This window comes from Megachile rotundata, chromosome 3 (assembly GCF_050947335.1).
Source record: "Megachile rotundata isolate GNS110a chromosome 3, iyMegRotu1, whole genome shotgun sequence".
Taxonomy (NCBI): Eukaryota; Metazoa; Arthropoda; class Insecta; order Hymenoptera; family Megachilidae; genus Megachile; species Megachile rotundata.
In genome coordinates, this window is record NC_134985.1 from 6,514,819 (window position 1) to 6,540,155 (window position 25,337).

Below are 25,337 nucleotides of genomic sequence, written 5' to 3' on the forward strand. Positions count from 1 at the left end.
ACTTCTATTCAAAAAAAATATTTGTAAACTTCCAGAATTTTTTAAAGCTTCATTTTGCAGTTAAAAATTTTGGAAGAATTCACAAATACGTACGCCATAGAGTAGAATATCTCTGAATTTTTTTCAAAATTTTCCGTGCAGTACAACAAAAGATATAAAGTGTAAACTGTAAATTGCTTTTCGTCTTGTAACTACCTTCAAGTAGGAGTAGCGGTTTGATACTTTGTAAAAATGATTTCCTTTGAGCAGTCTATTAATTGATTGATATGGTCATTGATTAATTTAGTCTAAAGGCATTTTTGATGCCTTTATCCAACTATACCCTTTGTCGAAATTGATTTCATGAAATTGAACAGCATTAATCGATAAAAGTTGATAATTCACCAATCAAATTAATTTCACTTATTCTACACGTTTATGTGAAGATAATTTTTGGTTATATTTTTGCTTTCATGTTCACGTTTTCATGTTCACAGCCTGTGTAATTTTAACGCACATTTATAAATTACAGTAGCTTGTAACCGAGAAAGCTTTTAAAGAGAAAGCATCAGTTTAAAATAATATAGAGGTCCTATATGAAAAATATAAAGTGACCTTTATGTTACGTTTAAAACGCCACTTAAGATCAAAGTAATATCTTTTAATGCCTTCAAAAATAAATGGCTTCTCTTTTAAATACTATTTTCAAAAAGTTCGTTTATTTGCGAAATGACACATATGAAGATCAAATTGAATCGTTATGTATACATAATTTAAAAGATTTTTACAAGATTTGTTAATCTCGTTCATATTTTATGCTCTCGATATATTTTATTCCTTAATAAGATTATTAAATTTTTTTGTTTCATGAAGTATCTATTTTTATCCAGAGAGAAAATTAGCTAATTTATGCTGGATATTTGGTACCTGATAGTATCATAAAACAAGGCATGATTTTACGTGAAAAGTGAGACAAAAATATGCAGTAAAACGTTCTCATATAGGGCTTCAGAGTAAATTGAAATATTTAATTTTTCGATAAAATTTATTTACGGTAAAAAAGATAATAATTAAATAATTACTTTGTTAGTTCATCAATTAATATATGTAATAAATTAATAAATACAATTATTAATGAACATTTTTTTATATTTTTATTTATTCGTACATGTATGTACATATGTATCACACTTTATAGACTTTATAGATTAATGTAGTAAAAATAATGATTAATACTATATTTTCAAAATGTTAATAAATATAATTAAGTTATAACATCCATGAAATGTTAAATTAACGAAAGTTATTGAAAATGTAATTTCTTTGCTATAAGCAAATTTTCTTAAAAATATTTTAAAGCTCTTTTAGATTAAAAATTTTTTTAAATTTTATTTCATATTTTTGTCTTCTACGTACAATCACTCGTTTCCCCGAGCAGTTGTACCCCAAGTACCATCCACTCTGTATCAAATTTATAAAATTATAAAATCAAACATAAACGTTATAAATTTAAATATTTGCATTTTCATTAATAGGTTCAATTGTAACAGGTATAAAACAGATTAAACATTCTTCATATTGCAAGAGGCCAATTTTATTGTAAGACCGCAGAAATTATCCTCGCGAAATTGCAACAATTTCAAAATAATATTCTTCGTCAATGTACAAGAGGATAATAAATAAAATCAGCAGTCAAAAACGGTGTTCAATAACGTTCACGTTTGCAAGATGTTTTCTGTCCGCAGCTGAATGTAAACATAACAAAGTGCAAGTCACCTCTACTCGCATAAACTCTTTCGTATAGGATTCACCATTGGTAGCCGAATGTAGCCGAAGAGAAACGACCCTTAATACCGCTGTGGAGACTGGATTTCGCACGAACAGTCTGAGCTTGCGCGGTGCTTTCGGAAGGCGCGTCCTGGTTTGCTCGTCTCTCTGCGCTCAGGGGCTTTTACTCGTCGACAAGCTTCCGTGCTGGAGTGTGCGCGTCTGGTTGAAGCGAAAAAGGAAAAGAAGAAAAAAGAAGAGTAGTCTCGTTCGCGTTCGATCGGGTTAGCATTTTTAATAGAAGAGATATTCGGACCGGAAACGGTTGATAGAGTCGTTTAGCTTGCGAAAATGTAATGATCGAGTGGATCGGTTGTCTGGAAATTATCTTTGTCGAGTGAAGATTACAGTCTGTGTTGCGGATCGTGAGTGAAGCACCTTGCGGAGGAGCTCCCATGGCGTGAAAATCGAAAGCACAGTTCAACGATATTTCTTCGCGGAAGTTTGAAGTTTGATAACAATCAGGTATGTTGAGGCTCGTTATCTTTATTTAGTTAGCTACCTAGTGAATTTGCGATTTAGTCGCTTAACTATCCTGCTTGGTTACCGGCTTTTCTGGGTATTTTTGCGTATGCTCAATTTACAATTATACTCGAAGTCCGTTGGTAAGTTTTTGAAGGATGATGTAATTTGATACTAACTTATATTATTTTCAACTTGTAATAAACATAAAGATCGAACTTTTTATTATTGAATCTTTTTGGTCGCGTAAATTGTCTATAACTTTTTGTCTCGTAAAATTTGTTTACGTTAGTGATTGATATTTCATACAAAATCCTGATTCAACATTTAGTTGTCTATGTACGACGCAGTACGTTATTGGCCTACCCTTTAACCTTTCGTTAAGCAACCAGAATATAAACCCAACTATTACGATCTTGTACGAATTTTGGCGTATTTTTATCTTATTTGTATCTCGTGCTTCTATCTCTTATGATCTACCATGACTTTTACTATGGAAATTTAATAATGCCATTTTTACTTTCTTCCATTATTTGTTAGCATTGCGTCTACATATAAAATAATATTAAGAAATGGTTTTGCTTTACTTAATATAAGATCTTAATTAATTATAATTAATTAACATGAACTTTTTTCACTATCGACATTTATGATTTTATTTTTGCTAAACAAATGTAACCCAAATTTGTTTATAGTCTGATTACTGGAATTCAAATGAATAGGTAATAGTCTTTAATAAGACTAGAATTTTTTTCTATTTCCTTTCACTGTCATTGAAGCTACGAATAATTTTCGATGATTTTTAACATTTTTAAATTGGCGTAACTTTTTACACTTTTTATAACTGTCAATCTAACGATAAACAGTAGCTTTAAATGTATTAATAAAAAAGTTATAATTTTTTTATATTTTCATAATTTATTTGAAAAAACTTTGCTTTTATATTTTCTAGTAAGTGACATTTTTACATGATTTTTAAAAAAGTTCAAAATATAAATCAGTACTTCTATCATATAAAACAATTGTTTAGAAATTTAATTTTCGTTAAAAGTATTTTAACTTTAATATTTAAAAATATTGGAATATTTTCGTTACTACTTTCAATCATTCCAGTTAACTGGATCAACTTAACATTAAATAATGTACGTTTGTTTTTAAAGTTTGTAGTACGTTAAATTTGTAGAACGTTAAATATAAATCGAATTGTAAATACTTTTACGTTTGCAACGATTGCTGCGTACTAGGTTATTACTTTGTATAATGTTTGTTTGACATCATGTATATTTATTTTACGATTTGAATATATTGTCTTGCTATTAAAAATTCAGAAACATCGTAGTGTCTCATAGGGGAAAGATAATTTCACGATCAAAAGTGAATTCAATATAAATTCGACTTTAAAATTTAAATGGACTACTGCGCATTGATAGATTGTATTACGCGTCTCTTCTTCGACTGTTAACTTTTGCACATAGCGTGGCAACAAATTTGAAAGAACGTAACGTTGCGGACAGACACTGGTGTTTTGGGAATGTTTTCTATTTTTGCGTGCGAGTTTAAATCACTATAGAATAATTTTCAGTATCTTCATATAATTGTACAATTATTTACATGACTTTACAGTGCAATAATATCGTAACATATAATAAAGTGAATAATAGGTAATAAGTTATATTCGATAAAACATAGTTCTTAATACGTTGATTGCCACATCACCCACATATGGGTGACACTTAAATTTCTATACTGATTTAACATGTGTCGAAAATTCTCGCATTAATTGCATGGATCTATGGAAAATAAATATATTGTGAAAATATTTGGAAAAATTTAGTCAAAATTAAAACACCACTGGATGCAATTGAAAATTGCTTTAGTGTGGCAGTCAACGTGTTAAACTGTGTTATGTTAACCCATGGGAGTCCACAAAACAATTTTGACGTTGACTTTACATCCCCTAACTTTTTGCTTTTATCCAAATAACTCATTTAATAAAAATTCGACATGGTCAGGATGGAATGGGGTTCTCGAACTTGAAAGAGCTTAACAACTCGTGCAATAAAATATTAATTTTTTAAATTTTTTCATAGTGGTTTATAGGTACAATATTACGGAATACTTTAATATATTTATTACAAAATCGGTATTTTGTTTTGTAGCTTTCATGACATTTTTAACATTTTCTATTTCCGTTTCTACTATATATTTTGTAATTATATGTTATTAAATTATGCGTTTCAAGAATAAATGCAAGAAGTTTGAAAGAAAGGATAAATGTTTAAATTGTTTCTTTTCGATATTATATGTAAATATTAACTGTACATTTATTGCAACATACCACATTTTATTTAATTGTATAATAGTAGGAAGAAAATTAAAGTCTTTTCGCGGTGATTTGGTCTCAAGTACTATAAATACCTTTCCATAGTTCTGTAGCGTCACGTTACATTCATCTAAATTACGTAGATTTTTCACTAAAGAAAGATAATTCTGTCGAAACTCTAATACATATCAAATATTTTTAAAATTATCAAAAATGTGAATTAAGCTTGAGGTAGTTGAAGTACCGTAACACAAATTTTTAATATATTGATCCTATTGCTTGACGGAGACAAACACAAAGAATGTGTTGAAATTATTAACGTAATAAATTTTTGTTTAATTTTGTTCTTTTTGGACATTGCCAATTGTGGATAAATTCAGAAAATAATCGATAATCTTAAAAAATTATAAAATTTGAATTTTTTATTACCAGATAATAAAGTTTCTCAGCGAAGTAAATACGTTGTAGTTAGTGATTGACAATATCAGCGGCTAAGTTATTATAAATTCCACATTCTAAGAGTAATACATGAATGCGTTATATTAATTGTATTTTGGCACGCGCTTTCCCGCCATTACTTCTATGTTTCTGTGTCTGTTGGTTTCTTCTTTCTTAACTATGTGAAAGAAATAGAGATTTAATTGCTATTGCGATCTCTTTAAAGTATAAATCAGTTCTATGCTCCGTTTATGAGTATCATATGTACGTCTATGCATTTACTCTACAAAGTAAATAAATACACATAAACCAATGTATATATTTTTTAGGGTTGCTAATTTCGGAAGTAATGTCGGAGTTTCAAAATCTAAAATGCGGAATCTAACAAAATAGAGCTTAATGTATACAATTAGTTGTATTTTTGCAAATTTTTATTTTGGAAGTTTCTCATTAAAGTGATTTTAAATCTGATGTCTAAAATTGAAACTTGAAAATGGTGGTTCCAATGTGGAAGCCAAGAACGTAAATACAACCAGCCCTCAATAAAATTTTGTTTCATAGAATATCAACTATATTTTATACCATAAAAATTAAATATTTGATTAATTTATGAAATAATAAAGAAGTAAATACCTTGAGATATATTGTTTTTTAGTGACAGCAGAAACAAGAAAAGGAAGAAATGCTTTTTTAGACACATATTTGAAATAATTTTCTACAAGTTATAAAAGTACTAATTTTTATCTTTAATCACAAGTATTTTAAACAGTGGTATTTCAGTAGAAAATATGAGTGTAAAGACGTTTTCTGCAAACGCGGCATTTCAGAAAATATTAATAGTATTTTTTCAGGTCAACTTGCGTTAACATTCTCGGTGCATTTTCGATTATTATTTACCGTAAGAATACTGATATTTGTATAAAATATAGCATAACACAGTACTTCAAACACAGAAAAAAGATATTAATTTTCCATTTCTGCAATATAACAAACGAAGTAATAACAATATGATTTAAGAAACGTGTTAAAAGTTATCAAGTACTTAGGCAATATATAGGGTGTCCCAGTTTTTTCCAGCCAAACTTTACCAACGTGTTCTACACGCAAAAGTAAGAAACAAATGTTATATGAACATATGCTCTTCAATGTTTTATTAAGGAGTTATAATTAATAATACAAAATTATAATGAACTAGCATTTCGTCGATACAGCCTACGTGTTCGTAATAACGTTTGAAATGTTAACTCATTAATAAAACGTTAATAAAAAATGTGGATATTAGCTACCAGAACAAGTAGACAAGAGTTTGTGTAAACAGAATTAGAGATATTCATAATACGTTTGTATACTGTGTCGACGAAATGCCAGTTTATGATAATTTGGTATTATTAGTTATAACTCCTTAATAAAACATTTAAGAGCAAATGTTCATATAACATTTGTTTCTTACTTTTTTGTGTAGAACACGTCGGTAAAGTTTGGCCGGAAAAAACTGGAGTACTCCGAGTTTTGTATGTTCGAATTTTTGCACAAAATTTGATTCCGTTTAAATATTTGCGATATTAACGCGTAATATTTAGGTTTGTAATGATTAACAGATTAATTAGGTCAGAAATTCATTCATTTTGGTACTCTGAATGTGCATATAAATGTTTTACGCGTCCTAGTTTTATAAGAACTTAGGGATGGGTAGGTCCTCAGCATATTTGACGTTTTGGTTGGATCTGGAATAATGAGTCGATATCAAACAGACTTCGGAAAATGTGTTACATATTGGACATAAAAGTTATTTCAGTTATCAAAAGTGGGACACAAAAGTTTAAGTAATTAAGAATAATATATTATATTGTATGTTGGAATACCTGTATTATCAGCGGTTAAGTTATTATAAGTTAAATATATTATCAACATTCTAATTCACTTTTTGATACACATATAATCTCAGTTTTGCAACCAATTTCAATTAAATTTATATTTTAATTAGTATGTTTTACTGCGTTCCCACTATACATATACTACCGGTGTTTTCATTTGTTTTTTTTTTAGTTTTTGAGAATATATCTCTACACTGTATTTCACTTGTCACATTTATATTATGATATACAGGGTGTCCCACAATTACTGTAAGAACCGAAAAGGGGAACCGGTCTATGTACGCTTTCATTGGTAAATGTTTTTTTGCTAATAACTCGAAAATGGAGCCTCAACCAATATTTTGGCAAAGAAGAAAGTTGTTCAGAATCGCCCTACCTACCACCCTTTTTCGGCTCTTATAGTAATTGTGGGACGCCCTGTATTAATTACATTATAAGTGCTATAAACAAATGAAGACGGTCATATGTTGAAAAATAGCATATTTGAGTATATTATATTAAAAATATTAAAAAAGAGCAAATCGGTGGTATAGTAGTAAAAAGTGTTCTGTATACTATTGTATATTGCAAATTTGAATTTTTTTGCTTACATCATAAAATCGAAAGCCAAGATGTGACTACATATATAAACAAAGTTATTCTGACCTTAATAACATATTTCAAGGTCATCAAAACCGATGAAGTGTTGTGTGCCTTTTTCTAAATAATTATCATAATGAAATTATGGTTTTCCGCCAGCAAACAAAATTTTGCTTACTTTTCGGTACCCCTAATATTTTTAAAAAATGTGGAAAGCACGAATTCTAAACGTCATTGGCATTTTGCGAAAAATCAAAATTTCGCCATGATTTCTCCTGCATACTATTTTCAGAATTCTAGTCTAAGTCGGTACTGAAATAGATTTTGCAATTATGTTCCTAAAATTTTATGAAAAATTTTCTTCCATAAGGAACCTTAATTATCAACTCATAAAATTTTAAGGCCAAAGACGAATATCGAAGTTGTGCCGCAAGTCCTGCATTTTCCGTTACAATTGAATTCGAGACTCTCTAATCTGATTATAATTGATATGATGCTGTAAAATGGCATTAATATTTATATGTAAAATTTTTTAAAATTCGGCACTGTCACGAAATCCTTAAGGTGTCAAAAAACATCTCATGGTATAAATAAGTATACCATATGTACTTTTTTAGATTTAGGATGAGCTGCAAGAAAATGATATTGCCGAATTAATTTAACAACTATTATATGAAAAGTTAAAAAATTAATTCTAGAGCAATGATTCAACTTAGAGAATAATTTTAAGTTCAAATTTGAAAGGTGTCTTTTGACACTTTTTGGTAGAAATAATATTAAACAATGGAATATTCCGATTTCGATCAAAACAAAAAGTGTGTGAACTTCGAAAGAAATGTATTTCTGAACTCACATTTATGACTTCTTTTTATGCTCCGAATCTGAGTACATGAGCGACCGTTTTCCGTGCGATCCGGCTGTGATCATATGTCTTTCTTTGTTTCCTCAAACAAAAGCAACGAAAACAGACATATGATCACAGCGAGATCGTACGGAAAAAAATCGCTGTTTACCGAGTCTAAAAGAATATAAGTTTCTAAAATTTGACAACCCATTTTCCTGTGGGTAGTATTTCCTTGGAAATTGATCGTGACGGAATTGATAGTTCCTAGAACTGATTTCGTAATGTGAGTTTTTAATATAGACGTTGTTTTGCGTTGTTTCTTGAAGATTATTTTTCACTTGTTCGCAATAAAGTATATAAAGCAACTACAATGACTATTTTTCAAGAAAAGATCATATATTTTACATAAAGTGCAATAAAGTAGGTATATTCTTACTTTATCAAAGTTTTAAAGTATTGACAAATAATTTTTTCGTTTTTAATTATAATACCATTGTATTATAACCATCTTACTGTATTACATGCACGTATGCAAATTAATATTTGCCATTTATTTGACAATAACAAAAATATTGAAATATAAGAAATTATGTATATACACATATTTAATATATTAATTGTTTAAATTAATTATAACATATTTATTGTGTAATACGTATTAGTGTTTCATTAGTAATTGAGAGGAATGTTTACACGATGACCTAATAAACTTCATGGTGATAAGTGTATTCGCTAATTTGAAACAATCTATTTTTGAAAATAGTTCACAAGATATATACAACACAGTAAATTTGAATTCAAAACCAACAAACCTGCCTGAATACTCTCAGACTCGATGCACACGAGCGATATTTTTCTTGCAATCGCGTCGTGATCATATGTAGTCTGTTTTCACTGCTTTTGACTGAGGAAACAAAGAAAGACAAGTCGCAGTGGGATTTCACAGAAAATGTCATTCGTGAGCATCCAGTCTTAATGTAAAAAACAAAAGAAACTGGTACAAAGGAGCATTTATAAATAAGAATAATAATAAAGACGGCAAACAAATTTATTCTAGTAAATTTAAACATTCAAAATAAATTAAATGATAAAGCGGCCCTTGTTTAACCTCTTTCAAAGTTTGAAACGTTTTTACTGTATATCTCCGAAACTATTAATTTTAGAAAAAAAAACTTTCAAACAAAAAATAAAGCTTTTAAAAATGTCTACAGAAAAGGTTATATACATTTTTGACGTAAATCTATTATTTTGACTGGTACAGTTTATGATAAGTATTAATCAAATTAATTTACTATAACTATATAAGGTGCTTCAGATCACCCGTACCACCCATTCAAAAACTAGAGAAGTCAGTAAAAATCCTTTTAAGAATTTTCTTGTCTGAACAGGTATAAACTTTAGTTAAAATTTCAGCGCAATTACCTCATTTATGAACTACATCCATTTCACTTAAATATCTGGCAACTAGTTGAGAATTGTATGCTGGAGTACGATTCTGCTGAGAGTATATCATTTGCTGCGCGTTTAGAGAAATCTTTGGATCCTACAAAAGAAATGATAAAGTGCATTCCCGAAATTTGGCCCGCTGATTTAAGTCCTGTTAAAAAAATATGCACCGACAATTTATCAAAAATGTCACACCAAATATTCAGGATAAGGTGAAGTGGGGTAAATTTGTAAACAGGGCAAGTGCGTATACCATATAGGCTATTTTTATTATAATATGAGCGAAATTTCTCCATCTAGTATGTTTGTTTCCTTGTTTTGTTTCACTATATCCTCTTTTATATTTCAGTTAAGAGTACTTGTTTGCAGTATAGAGTACTTGTACAATCCAGTAAAAAGCATTTTATAGCAGATTTGTTAATAATTCTGCTCTTACCCCATTGCACATGAAATAAAGTTTCAAAGTATTTAACTTCAAGTTACGCTCTTACCCCATTTTTGGGGAAAGTGCAGAGTAGTTGACATTTTAAACAATTTCCTATTAAAATCAAAATGTACAAGGAAAATTAAGGTGCTAGTTAATATTAATTAAATAGTAGTAATTGTGCAAAGCGTTCGATATCGACAGCGTTAAGTATTTACATAGCAGATTGAAAATACTTACGTTTAAATACCAACTTCACAAAAACCAGTCTGCACTTATCCCACTTCACCTTACTTGATTGTTAGTGTTCGTCCTGAGATTTGAATTTTTAGTGGCATTATATCGGTTGAACATCTCATTGTTTGTAAATATTGCCTAGGAAGACAAAATTTTCATTTTTCTGTATATGCTGCAAAAAATATCGATAGCAATTCATTTTTCGGATTTCATTTCCAAGTCGCAACGTTTGCTCGACAGAAAACCGATAGAGATAAAAGCTCTGTATTTTCAGAATGCGTCGAACCGAGGATTTGTAAATTCTACTATCTCCAGCTAGATCTCGTAGAATCACATGTGAATCCAATTCGACGATCACCAGTACATATCACGCTACTGGCGGTGTTATCTTCATCTTCAATAATTGGTTTCGGCACATCCTGTTTTGATTTGTGGACAAAGCCGTATTGGCGCAAATGAGATTCCAGTTTGTAAAAATACGAACACAAAAGTAGTCCATTGGGATATGTTTGCTAATTTTGCCACGTAACTCAGTACCATTTCGATCGTATTTAATAAATAAAATGCAAATATGTGAACCGTTTCAGTATTCGTAAATATTATGATTTCAAAACACTGAAACACTAAATCATACGTGGGTAATGAATACTAACTGATGAAAATTTTGGTTTATAGCGATTAATTTTAGCAGCCAGTTCATATTTTCAAACGCTATAACGGACCATATTATGGGTACTACATGATGTATATGGAACACATGCCTTATTGACCGAAATAACTCAGAAAGATAATTTCTTAATAAATAAGTTTTGGACTGATATTTGAATATTTGAATAAATAAGTATATTACAGTAATTATTCTACTATATAAGCAAATCCTTTGAGTCTGAAATTTTTCGTATATTGTACAGTAACATATCGGTGCGACAATCCTAAAGCAACAATAAAACTTCTTTTCTTTATTACTTTTTTTTATGAAATTTTGACGAACATATCTGTGACTTTTTTCTGATCAAAATGAGATCAAACACGATGTAATTCGAGACATATTGTAATAACTTATTGGAAATACTTCGATATAGGCAGAACACTTGGAACTGATTAACTCTTACAATTTAGGAGTTCCATGACTTACTCTTTAATTTACAAAATAAATCAAGAAAGGGTTTTCCAATCAAGTGTATTGCAACCGTGCGAGTATGTGTCAAATAAATTTTTCATTTATTACAAATAGTAAATAAATGAAAATATATATATTGAACCAATATATTTATCTGAATTATTTTATAATATTCAAGAGAAATTGGATGTCGAGTCACACTCGACATAGGAGAGCAAAGGATTAATGTACGTAAAGTTCATGAAAGTTTCATTTATAATAAATTTATAATAATACATTTATAATAAAACCGCGACGAGAAGTCATTTTTGAGAGAAAGATTTTTTTTGTTGTCAGATAATAACCATTTATCTTTTTTCGAACGAAGCATCATTTTAGTTTTCGCTTCGTCCTCAGTAGTCAATTCCGGTCACAAACTCGGCATTTCCGAAGGATAATTTCAAAGGTATAACATGGTAGGATTTTTTTATCATTGAGCATTTATGATCGGTGGAAAAAATTCCTTACCAAACTTGCGACTTTTTCCAGATACGCACTGGTCCCACCCTTTTAAAAAAATCACATTATGGGCGTAATGGAAAAGGGACAGGCTGATTGGTTTTCGTTCAAATTATAATTTCCAATCAGCGTGTATCCATATTTACTTGACGGAACAAGAAATTGCGGATAGGTCAGTTTTGTAAAAAAAATCGATTACAAAGTTACTTTCACAAATGATCCTTCAAATTCTATATTTATCGAAAAATTTACTATTCCACACTGTGTTTGTAATTCAAGAATGCGATCAAATAGTTGTCAAGTGATAATTGTATCGAGCAAGCGAGTTGTTCTAACTATGCAACAGCATTTGGAGTTTTCAAAAGACTTGAAAACATTTTCTATTTCTAGTGTTGTAAAAAAAAATAAATTGTATTACACCACCGTTCAACGCAGACTAGAAAAAGCACAAGAAATTTTAAAATTTGCAGAAAAAGATAAGGAGAAACGTCGGCAAAAACTAAGAAAAGCATTGTACGAGAAATGGGAGCAACAGTTTCTTTGAAGGCTTTGTACGAAGGAGAGTTATGGGAGACTTCGTATCTGATGCGTTGTTTTTAGAAAAAGCAGCTGAATTGAAGGAATAAATAAGGACTAGTACACGTTTTAAAGCCAGGGCAGGGTGGCTTGTAAAATTTAAAAGACGCCACGGAATAAAGCTAGTCCTCGTTTACGGAGAACAAGCCATTGCCGATAAAAATGGAACTGAAAAATTCGTAAATAATTTCAGGAAATTATTGGATGAACAAAACATTGACTTAATCCCTTGACCTCTAACATCGAGTCAGACACGTGACGCATGTTACAGATCATATCTGACAAATCTAAATCATATTTGCGTAAAGATCGAGTTTTGAGTATGATACCAATTGCACTTTGTATAATTTGAGATCGCTAATTCCAAAAGATATCTAACATTTCTGTTAGAGTACGGTATAAATAATGGCGGGGACTAAGTGTTTCCGTGACGAAAAACAGTTTCTCTTGGGACCCCTAGTTTCGCTTTGGGTCCTACTTTCACTCATCCTGGCTTTCGTCTTCCCCTTTCACAGGGAAGAGCGCTAAAGGCGCACTGGAAGGGAAAGTCAGAAGAAAAAGAATATTTTTCAGTTCAGCAGTTCAGTAAAAATAGTCAACCAGATTAGTTGGTTCAAATTAGTTAATTCAGACAACACAAACAGATTGTAGTAAAAACTCCACGCACATACAACTACGCATCCATACACGACACCACACACTAAGATAAATAAATAGTTTTCCAAGAATCAGCTTGGATTTCATTTTTTCCCAATTCAGATATTGAGTGGTCCTTCGGGCATTGGATGGCACTACTGTGCAACACCTTAGGAGCATTAGAGCTCCCTTACAATTTCAACATTCTTTATTTACCTTAACGCTACAGCAGGAACTGGGCAGCTCTGACTGATGCACCTATCGAAAAACTTATAGGCTATTGAGTTAAACAATGTATGTAACATGGACGAAAGTGGACTTTTATGGAAAGCATTGTAAGTGAAAACATTGTGGATAAAAATGAAGTATGCGTAAGCAGGCAGAAACTAAAAAAGAAAGAATAACTGTGGGGTTTTATTCAAACGTGACGGGGACGCACAAAATGGAGCCTTTTGTCAACAATAAATATAAGAAACCACGCGCGTTGCGAAATGTAATCAATCAGTTATTTTTGAAGCTCAGTCAAATGCGTGAACCATTATTTGATTGGTTCGAAAATTATTTTAAGAAAGCAGTATAAATATTTCAACTACAGAAAGAATTGTGTGGCAAAGCGGTATTATTAATGGACCATTGATCAAGTCATAAATTTCTTGTAAACCATATGCGACGATAATTTGCAAATAATATATTTACCGCTGAATATAGGTTTTGATTCAGACAATGGATCAAGGAATAATGGAAAAAATTAAAAGATATTATTATAGCTGTTGTCTCATGGATATACCCTAAAACGGATCACATTTCTCGGCGAGCGAGCTTCCGGCGTGGCGTCTCGATGGTCTTCCCTTCAGTGGTGGGGATAACATTTTTGCTAATTTCGTAAAGAAGATTTTTGCTTATTTCGCAAAGGACATTTTTGCTTATATCGTTGTTGAATTTTCATTTCAATGAAATTAGCAAAAATAAATGTATTGAGAAGTCGGTAATCAACTTCGTGCATTTATCTATTACTTGTAAGATATCGCTCGATTTTGATCGGATCTTCGTGTGTTAATAAAAAATCTACACATTTCTTCGCTATTATCTCTCTGATATTATAATTTTTCATAAGTATAAAATATAGTGGGTTATTTAGAATTGCATTTTCAATACTCATAAATAAAGTATAATTAACAAATTTTAAAGAAATCCTTTCAAGTCGTTTTTCTTAAATAATAAATTCATTTAGTCTTTTAAATGTTATTGTGTTTTTGTGTTATTTTAAATATAACCTCCCATATTTCATCAATCGTAAAGGACATTGTTGCTTATATGAAATGATTGCTGTAGCATTTTTATGTAGTGCATAAGAACTTACATCAATAGGTTTCCATTAAAAAAAATTGTTAAGAAAAAAACAAATATTTACATATTGGATATGCACCGTTCGATACTATTTAACTTTGACCTATAACAATCTCTCCTATTTCTAACTATTTAGGAGATACAGCCTGCTTCATTAGCGTAGGAAATTCTGTATAATAAAACAAACAAGTTCATGAAAATCAAATATGTACTAAGTTTGAATCGGGTCGGAAAATGTCAGGTGTAAGTGAGTATTCAAAAGTGCTATCGATATAAGGATATCGGGATCTTAAATAAACTGGCTAGCGAATAAAGTGCTGCCACTTAATATGCTGTGGAGAAAAGACGCGCGCCATTTGCCTGCAATAACATACCACTTTCTGGAAAATGCCGTCTCTAGAATTCCTGGAGTGGCATTTTATTTACTGGCCTGTGTAATATTGTGCCACGTGCGGATTGAGACTTCTAAAATATTCTGTAACATACGAATCTTTCACGCTCCTAAAAGTATCTAACCACGTATAAACGCAAGTGGAATTCTGAAAATATGTACACTTGCGTACAATGTAGGCTTCCTTTCGATAAGGATACGCGTGTAAATTTGGCGGTCTTTTGAGTTCCAAATTTTCTAATTTTTAAATCTTCGAATTTTTTAATTCTTGAATATTTTCGTTTTCTTTAATTCCAAGCTCTATATTCATAATTCAATTTCTATATTTCAAAATATTCAAATTCTCACACTTTAAAATCTTCAAGTTTCTACATTTCTAAATATCCAAATTCCGAAATTTAAAAATCGTGAAATTACTACATTTTAGAATATACAAATTCTTAAATTTTTCCATTCTGAAATCTTTACATCCTCAAATTTTTAGATTCTCATTTTTTTTAATTTCTAAAAATAATTATTAACATTTATATTGATAATTATTAACATTTTGAAATTTTGGTAAAGTAAACATTCATATGTTGCCCATCATATTAACAAAATGATTAAAAAAAATATAAGGTACAAGTAAATGTAGGAATATTATTTACAAGCTAAGAAAAAGGTTCTTAAGAGTATACAGAAATTTTATTTAAATAAATTTGTTAAGAATTTTATTTTCTTACGAATGTTATCTTATTTTGAACTAATACATATATCTCTTTGAGTATAATATCCGTGATTATCACAAGTTTGAATTGGCGTTTTGTGAAATGTCCTTGAGGGGTTGTATTGCTCAAAAGAAAGAACAAGCGAATGCTTGGTATCTAACTTTATTTTCAAGAAAAATGAATTTGTAAAATTTTTCGAAAATAACAGTTTCGAAATTCTTTCGTTATTTTAACAAGTAATTGATGCTCCGAATTAATCAACGTAATTATTATAATTAATTAATGCATTTTATGATGTTGTAATTCCATGATAACATATTAATCGCGAATAATAATAACTGATTATGCATTCAAGTAATATTAATAATGGCATTTATTAATTTATAACAGCCATTAATTGCCAAATTAATGAATAAGTTATTGAAAATGGCATCTTCATTATAAATAATTTTTCTTTGAATATCATTTTATATTTTTCTTTTATTTTTTCGTATATAATTATCTTTCTCGTTATATTCTCGATTACAGGAAAAATGAATCAACATGGAAAAATAAGGTAAAGAATATGGAATTTTTATTTTCAAAAGTATTCAATTTAAATATTTTTTAAGTATTTGTAAAAAAGTTTGTTCACAGTGTAGAAAATGATGAAATCAACAAATTATTACTTAATTCTATAGTAAACAAATGTTATAAATAAACAAATATAATTATTAATATCGCTAAAATAAGTTTATTACTTTTTATTCTTTTATAAGGTTTGTTTCTTATATATGTTCGTATCATCCACTAAATTTATTGTATAAAACATTAGTAGCCACGTCAATAACCTTATGAAGAATAACTGATAAGGAACTATGTTAGTATTAATGATATAATTTATTTACTTAATAACAGTCATGAATTCTCAAGGTAATGACAAGTTGCATTTATCATTTTATGAATCGTGAATACATATTTTTATAAATTAAAATTATTATAAAATTGTTATAAATATTTTTAAAATGTTCAAAATAATTTTTTTTAAAAATAAAGTAACATATGAAAAAACTGTATTTTATATTTTTGCTTTATTTTTTCATGTAAATTCATCCTTTCTTTTGGTTGCACTACCACTTCGAAAAACAGCAGAATAATGTTCTGAATATTAAGTAATATCGGCACAAGCCTCGTTAGCGCATTTCTGACAACCTTTGTTCTTTTCCAAATAAACTATTCTAATTTGTCTTTATAGAGAATCTGTGTGTTGAATTAGACCAAAGAATTAGAAAAACACCAATAATTTAACGAAATTTGTTTCAATATGCTTTAATGATTACATGAGGTTATTAAACAAAAAGTGATTGTAATAAAATATTAAAAGTGCAGTTTTTCATACATTCTTTACTATACATGTATATATGCAATATGTGATAACTTGTTGTTTAAAATCTATTAGACATCGAAATTGTTTACATATTTTCAATTTATAATAAATGATTCATGTTTTTGTGAACTAAGCAGTATGATATGTAAATCATCTCTTCATATATGCAACAACAAATGAAAAAAGGATTTCTTACCTTCCTCTGTAACGAACTCACGCTGTATATCCCTAACTTTTGTAGTTAAGTAAACCTTACATAGGCTATTTATTTAGCTATTAGGTGTTCAGAATTTTTGACGTTGCAATTTTCAATTGAATATATCTCCAAAATGAAATCGCAGTTTATAAAATGGTAAAGTAATTTCCGACTTATTTTAATGAAAAGAGTCTGTGGTTTACAAGATGTACGCAATTTTTGGGATAGACTTATATAGTTTATTATAAAAACTTGAAGACTAATTTTCCTATATACTAATGGCTAATCCTGGGTGTACTAAATGAATTTTTCAATTCCTTTCAGGAATTAATTAGTATAAAAGCTTCTGAGTCCACTGTACTTTTTGTCATCTCCACTCTTATTATGAGATAATGAATTGCATATAAAAGAAAGTTCGTCGTATTAGAATAAATTTATACCAATTGGAAAATTGATTTCTACTATCTGATAATGTTTCAGCGTATTATTTGTTAATCTTTAGCAAATTTTTAATTCAGAAATCAATTATCTTGAATAGACTTACATTTGGCTCTCAAAGTATGATTTTGATGACTTCAAGGCACACATTTAATTCAGAACTAAATGTTAATGACTATAAATACAATTCTGACACATTTATTAAACTTTTCTACTGCTTTTATTGCTGAAATGGTGTCTTTTTAATTATGAGTAATATTCAATTTTTATCTGTATTAGTCCTTAATTTTTTGAAACAGACTGTGTTGTTCATTTGCAAGAGTTACTTATTATTTACTAAATAAATAACTGAATAACGTTACAAATAAGGTTTTGAATAATAGAGTAACGGAGTTGAATGTGATCCCCAATTTGTACGTTCTCATAGTGTTCCCAATTTTGCAAATAGGTTTCTGCGTTTGCTATTATTTAACATCTGAAAATAAAATAACAAAATAAGAAACCAGAATAAAGAAAGAAATTAAGTAAATCAATAACACAATATTTAAATAAAGAATTAATTTATGAATGACCATTTTGAAAAAAGAAGTCTTTTCATATTTTAAGTTTGATTTTATTATGGTGTTAATCTGTGGCTTTGAAAATGAGAATAATATCAGTGTGAGAATATTGCCTTCATTACTTTCGTGGAATAGATGCTTCGTCCTAGTGATGTTTGGTTGAACATTATTATATTTAAAAAATATCTTAGATCTTGAGGGACTTTTTATTAATTGCCCTAAATAGCTTATATCTGCAGATCATGGAAGTGTATGAAATTGTTTGGCAATATTGTATAGTAATCATTGCTGAACCCCTTAATCTACAATTTTCTAGACAGTTGCGTTATTCACAGCTAACTAATTATTGTTACAATGTTAAGACGAATGAAGAAGGTTGCCATATTAGGCACGTTCTGCACTTAGGTATCCTTGACTGTGGAGATTAGAATTGGAATTAACCTGAAAATTTAATTATAATGAAACTAGGAGTCTGGTTTGTCATATTCGAACTGTAGTGTGCGTTGCGAGTATGACACAATATTATATGATAACGGGTTAACCCTTTACAATCAAAAGTACTTTTACGTTACAGCAACTTTAAAACTTAATAGTTAAAATATTAAACGAATTCTTCTTAGATTACTATTTCTCTACTAATAATTTTCACTATTGTTTGTTTCATTACGTTTATATGTGTAAAGGAAATTATGATAATAGGGATTTGATCAAATCCCTATGATCAACAGAAGATATTAAAATAACAACTCTATCACTTGCTTTCTTCAGAGAAAGAAAATAAGATAAATTTCTCTGAAGGAAGTAAGTGATTTGATCAAATCCCTTAATTGCTTTTTATTATTATTAGGTTAAGTTTTTTATATTTTAAACTTTATTAAAAATCTACCGTAGAAAAAATGAGTTCAGATAAAAAAAAAATCTGACCAAATTTCTATCTCAAGAACAGTTATTTTAACATCTTCCGTGAATTGATCAAATCCTTATTTTTATCATCTCCCTGCGACATATACATCACACGTGTAATATTATAGAATTAGTTAAAAACTACTTATTTCAAATTATTGCATTAAATCGGATGGTACCTCTTAGTCGCCTTTTGAGCCCAAAGGGTTAACATTTTTTGTTATATGCTTATAATCATTTAAGATTCAATTTTATGGCATTTCTATTTAAACTTTCTTTATAATAAATTTTAGACATTTTACTCTTAGAAATGATTTTTTGGCTAGCTAAACATAGTAAAATCTCTCGATTCTTCCAAATTACAAGAGTTGTGAAATATGATAGTTTTAACAAATGACAAAATTGCGTGAGGTATGTATCTATGTTTGTTTCACATTATTCTTTTCCTTCAGTTTCATGACAAATGACGAACACAAAAAACGTTTTTACATCTTAATTAGTCCCAGAATGGTTGACATAACTCGAAAAGAACGTAATATGTGAATGAATTTAAGGAGTAAATGTGAAATATACCTGATTATTTGTTTAGTCTTCGGAGATCAAAAATGTAAACTTGCAAATTTTCATGTCCTAAAATTTTCTATTTTTTGAATGTTAACAATCGCAAATATTTTAGTTTGAAAATTTTTAAGTATTAAAATTCTTAAATTTGCATTCCTCAATTTTGTAGTTTTTCAAATTTCAGAGATTTATATGCAAAAGTTTGATGATGATGATGATTAGTGTTATGGGCATCGACTGCCATGGTCATTAGCCCATGCAAAAGTTTGTAAGTTAGTCAATGCGAATATTTATCGACTAAAAAGAAGTTGAAAACATCGTCAATTAGCGTCAATACTGCTTGCCAAGTTACTTGTCCCGCTGATATGCGCAAATTTACTCAAATAATTCTGAATAATTCAATTTATGATCTTTTTTTCGAACTAGATTGCGCCTGTTACTCCATTATGGATCGTATTAATTTCATAATTGTACCAGTTCTGATAACGGGACGTTAGTATTATAAACGCAAAACACGTTAATTGTTAGTAACCATTTGATTCTACTTTCAGTAATTAATTTATGTATTAATATTTGTTGATATATTAGCGCTAGCATTCTTCATTATTTTCCGTAGAACCACTTTTGTACTATGTACCGCAAAATATAAAGTCCAGAAATTCAGAGAGACTGTCTACTTTTCTCATTTTCGGATGTGATTGTCATAGTTGACGGCTGTTACCAAATGTCTTGTCGAAAACATGTATGCGGAAGGAAGGTGTTTTTCTTTTTAACCAATCGCAGTTGCATCTTTCCAATATCCTACGGTTCATCTTCTGGCATATGAACTGCATTTTCAGATACATACAGGATGTCCCAGTTTTTTTCAGCCAAACTTTGCCAGCGTGCTCTGCACGCAAAAGTAAGAAAAAAATGTTATATGAACATTTGCTCTTAAATGTTTTATTAACACGTTGACTGCCACGTCATCCATATATGGGTGACACTTAAGTTGCGAAACTGATCTAACATGAGTATTATTAAAAATTTGTTCACTTTCCTCGTAAAAAATTCTCGCATTAATTACATGCATCTATGGAAAAGAAATGTAATAAGATATTGTGAAAAATATTTGTTAAAATTTATTAAAAATTAAAACTACTTGATGCAATTTTCAATTGTTTCAATGTGGCAGTCAATGTGTTAAGGAGTTATAACTAATAATACAAAATTATAATGAACTGGCATTTCGTCGACACAATATACAAACGTATTATACATATCTCTATTTCTGTTTATATAAATTCTTGCCTACTTGCTTTGGTAGTTGATATCCACATATATTATTAACGTTTTATTAACGAGTTAACATTTCAAAATAACGTCCTTATTACGAATACGTACGCTGTGTCGACGAAATGCTAGTTCATTATAATTTTGTATTATTAATTATAACATCTTAATAAAGCATTGAAGAGCATATGTTCGTATAACATTTGTTTCTTACTTTTGCGTATAGAACACGCTGGCAAAGTTTGGCCGGAAAAAAATGGCACACCTTGTAGATAAGGTTGTCATAATGCTCAAACGAGTACAAGTAGTTGACAATTGAGTAGGAATTTCGTTAATAAGAACTTGTTATCGTAAACTTACCTTAAACATAAGCTTATCTTAAACTTCTTGCACAAATGTGGATTCTTAATGATTTTATCTAAAATTAGAAATATCACCCGTTTGGATAAACGTATTTAACTATAATTTTACATTGTATGAAAGAAATTGCAATTACCTTCACTGCTTTCTTAATCATTTGTCTACAAGAACATTAATCATATACAAGTTATCATTTTCTGTATGCATTTCATCTTGTACATCCTATAATTAATAAATCATTAATATGGATCAGAACGTTGAAATCATAATAGTAGTATTTCTAAAATGATCTGCAAGTAACAAACATAGTTTTGCATGGCATGTATAAATGAAACAATGTTTATTGAAATGAATGGAACAGATTCTGTGTAGAAGTTGTGTTTGGCACACATTATTCTGCCAGCAACTAAAGCTTCTGGCCGATGTATTTCTGGTGCTTTTAGTCGCAATTCACAGCTTAGCTTTCGGTCGTTTTTGATTTGATAATGTATTCTTTGTTAACCGAGATCTCTGTACGTATTGGTTTTGCGAAATAGACCAAATCGATCGAGCAAGAAAATAGATTTGACATTTAAAAGAAACGTGTTTTAGAACACCTTGAATGTAAAATGAAGAGGTTTCAAGTAAATGAAACCGGGTTGTAAGTTCTCGTAAATCGGGAGAAATTATTCTTTCTAAAATAAAGGTGAAAATATAACAAACTTTTCTATATTGACGCAGATAAAAATACGTACTATAACTTATGGTCGGAGAATTGGAAATAAATGTACAGCATTTGATTTGTTTGTAAAATGAGCATTAGTTTTCTTCTAAAACCCGAAAGCATAAAGCTACGAACAATTAGTTAAATTTTCATATAAAATTCATTTCCTGATTCATCATTCTGTGAAAGAATATTTCTATAAATTCATCGTTCTTTTTTCGTTCATCGTCTCTTTTCACCCAAGAAAATTTCATGCAGCTTTGAGTATCGTCATTATTTCTGCTAACCAATATTGAGGTATCTGGCGAGGATCATCTTGAATTGGAGTGACACCTTTCACGGAGAGCTCCAAAGTTTACGGGATTCTCAAATTCAATTACATGACTCCACGCGAGGTCAGGTGTAAGAACTGACCCGATGTTAAAGGATCGCTATTCAAGACTGTACGGCGGGTGATTAAATCGTTTATTAACGCTCGTGGTTGAAAATAAATTCGTTTGAGCCTTGTTGTATATTGCGCGTGGCGTGCCGACTAAATTTGTTCTTATTATATTATACTATCTATGACTCTTTCTTTATTCGAAGGACCACTCCAAACTTGGAAACTCCTTAGGTGTTATTGCTGCTATAGATAAAGAAACTGACTGAAGGTCTGACCCCTCGCTATAGGATTATATTCTAAAACTTAATAGTGGGCCTAAACATCGTTAAATGCGTTGAAGTTGATTAATCATGGACAACTACCGGTCCATGGTTCAATGCGCAAAATAATAATAGTTTTTCAATGTAAAGAATTTTTAGTGTAATAAATAGAAAGAGAGATTTAGCATAAACTGTATAATCATATTTCGTGTTTCTCCTAAGTGTATCATAAAGTAGAAGGTGAAATTTTTTAAATTTATTTGATCTCAATAAGCAGAAGGTCCCAATTCCATTTTAAACGAACACCTATAACTCAAAAGTTTGTAAGATTTTTTTTTGAAGTTCTTTATTTTTGATTTATTTTTGAAGTTCTCTTCTAGCTTCAAATACAGTTTATATTCAGCATAAGTGTTTATAGCGTCGAGACAGTGCATTTAATTTGTGCTACAACAGATCAAGGTTTAAATCCGTATACATATTTCAATTTTTTCCAACCTTTTTCGCTTATATTTGATTTTTTCCGTTTGTTTCTAAGCTTATATGAAAAATAAATTTAAAAACATAAAATCCTTTTTCAGAATGTAATGTAAATTTGAAATATTAACGTTTGCTATTCTTTCAAGTGGTCATCTGGTAAATCCGTGTTTATAAAACATGCTAAATACAAATCATTTGTTTTGGATCTCCAAGTATTAACGAATTTTCACATTTTATGTGCACAGTGTTTTTAAAATATATTTTTCATATAATCATAAATACGCGTAATAAAATGAGAAATAAATACAACAAAATTGAGGCGGCTGTCGAATTAAATGAATTCAAATCTTTGTTGGTTATATTATTAATAAAAATCGATGATACGAACGTTATTGCTATATGTGTCAATATAAATTTGATATAAAGCTGGGAGAAAAGCAAACAGTACCAAAGCTTTTTAGTAATTGCTGCTGAGATAGATGTATACTACATTTTCTGAAAATTTAAGTCGATAATCTGGAGATTGGAGCATGGAATTTGAAATCTGGGTTAGGACTGAGTTAGGTTAAGTCTAGGACAGATTTGTAAAAGTCATGGACGAGATTTCTCGATCGTACTAAGACATATTTTTGTCATTGGAGATATATCACTAATTTAAAGTTACGAGGTTTTCTACGGTGAAATCTTTCCTTCCTATGTGTCGTTTATTTCATTTTGTCCTTAATCGTATGGTCCTACATTTACGATTTCCTCGCACTTACTGTTCAATAAATCTTTCCAAAAATCGATAGCTAAGGGATACATAGTAAGTACTAACATTTCTTGTAGCTGTTGGCGCGGTATTAACTATACAAGGTGTTAGGTACGCTGATAGACAGTTTGCAAGAGATGAAAGAAAAGAACATTTGGAACATATTTAACTATATACACTTTTGTGTAAAGTATCGTGCTTTTTAAGATATTAGCCACTTTGTTAATTTTGCTTATTGCCGCACATTTTCGAAGTAAACGATTGTAGAAAGTTTATTATGATTGTTGTGAATTTATTCAGGAACACTCACAATAACAATATAATTAACTGTGGTCGGCCAGCATACATACTTTATTTAATATGAAAATTAATACACAAATAAAATTATAAAGTGAGGGAAAAGTAATGCTTCTAATACGTAACAATTTCGATGACCCCGCCGAGCGCGGGCAAACATAAGAAAATGAAAAAAGCACAAAAGAAAGTTGACAGTCTTGAAAAACAAAAGAAAATTAAATTGGCCGACCGATTTTTAACAATGATTTTTCTAAACTCCAAATTTTTATATTTTCTTATTTTCAGAACGTGTTTTATCTAAATCACACAATAAAACTTATCTGAACGTAATTCTATACATTTGGTAAGCAAATGAAGATGCCTACATACTGTATCTTGTAATTAAGGTAAATTTTTAATCGCTCTTTTCTCAAAAACAGCTAGTTTTTCACATTAAAGTGTTCCTAAAAACTTCTTCGTTTCGTCTTTACTGATCGACGGTATTTCTCTTCTCAGCAAGATTATTATATATATTCTATAATTTAGAAACCGATATTATTCGATATTATCAAATAATACCAGTGCTGGATCGTGTTTGGTACTCATTTTAGCTAAGGTTGATGTCCCTATTTTTAATCACGTTCTGATGTTAGGTCTTGTTAGGATTAGCTTGAAAAATAAATGGACTGCGTGAAAATGCACGAAAATACGTTTATATATTTCGGTCATCTTTACAAAATATTCTCGGTCTTTAACGGACGAATAAACACCCGGTAGACGGAGGTGATACATGTGTACATGCGAGTTTCTTGTTTTCTAAGTTATTCCTAAAAGATCATTAAATATATTTCTTTCCCATTCGAAATATTTATCTAATAAGATACTTATAGATAAATCATTTAAAAATATCGATATAATCCCAGAAAATTTGGATAAACCCGTTACTTTTCAAGTAATGCCACATATTTAATATTACGACCTAAGGTTTATAGAAGTAACTGCAAATTTAATTTGTATATCATTAATTTGAATGAATGTCGAATATAATTTAGTTTATTCGACAGCAAACAACATTTGTAATGCTGCAACGTTCTTTGATATGCAATGCAATGTTCTATGATATT

At 29.7% G+C, this 25,337-nt stretch overlaps 1 protein-coding gene across 2 annotated transcripts in view; it reads left to right on the plus strand.

Annotated features, from left to right (window-relative positions):
• The first annotated feature begins 1,770 nt into the window (after positions 1 to 1,770).
• The window catches only part of LOC100878605 (uncharacterized), a 352,447-nt gene continuing 328,880 nt past the window's right edge, over positions 1,771 to 25,337 (plus strand). Inside the window, exon 1 of one of the 2 annotated variants that reach the window (XM_076530211.1) lies at positions 1,771 to 2,271. The gene's annotated coding sequence lies outside the window, so the exon portion shown is untranslated. The remainder of the gene's footprint in view (positions 2,272 to 25,337) is intronic. The other variant, XM_076530210.1, reaches the window with a different exon arrangement.